This window comes from Sinocyclocheilus anshuiensis, unplaced genomic scaffold, assembly GCF_001515605.1.
Source record: "Sinocyclocheilus anshuiensis isolate Anshui unplaced genomic scaffold, SAMN03320099.WGS_v1.1 scaffold830, whole genome shotgun sequence".
Classification (NCBI taxonomy): domain Eukaryota; kingdom Metazoa; phylum Chordata; class Actinopteri; order Cypriniformes; family Cyprinidae; genus Sinocyclocheilus; species Sinocyclocheilus anshuiensis.
Genome location: NW_015536504.1, coordinates 191,103 through 191,882, shown reverse-complemented (window position 1 = coordinate 191,882; position 780 = coordinate 191,103).

Here is a 780-nt window from a genome sequence, read left to right as displayed (position 1 = left end):
TATATTATTTTTCTTTTGATCTTAGGGTAAAATATCATAGTACATAATTGTGCTTGACCGGTTTTGTGAGATCTGCCCTATGTGTGAAGCAAGTGTGAGAGAGAGAGACTTTTATTTTCTGCCTTAGCTAGCAAAGTGTCTTATTTGTATACTGAAACAATCAAAATGCATCATATTTATATATTGCAATAAGCCTGGATGTTGGTGATACTGGCGAAATACATCTCTCTCTTGCTCTGTGATGGCAAAATCATAGCTGTTATTCACCTGTACACTGGAGAAATCAGTCTGACTTCCCTTTTTAGTTTTGTTGTCGGAGACTTCTTCTGATTGTGGTTTACACAGGCCAAGTGAATGTTAAAATGCTGTGTTTGTGCATATCTTACCTCAGCCTCTCTGTATCATCAGTGGAAATATTTTGACTGCACTGTCGTTAGTTAGTTACTACAAGAAAGACACAGTGGCTTTCTTAGATCTTTAATGCTGTGTAATTGTAAGGCTTGCTCTCATTTAAAGATCTGGGAAACTCTAGGCAGAGTCAAGAAGAAATCCACCATATTCCCAACTGGTACTTTGTCTAGAGCCAAGACAACAGCACATGTTTTTATGATAATCTTTTATCTCTTTCCTTATGTAACGTCACATGAGACACTAATGAGGTATCAGGTTTGTTGAAACTTATTCCAAGAGGAGATCCTGACTAGATCTCACTTTATTGTAAATAACAATTGTAATCTTTTTTTTAAACCACTGTTATTTATTTGTAGCTACACAAACTGT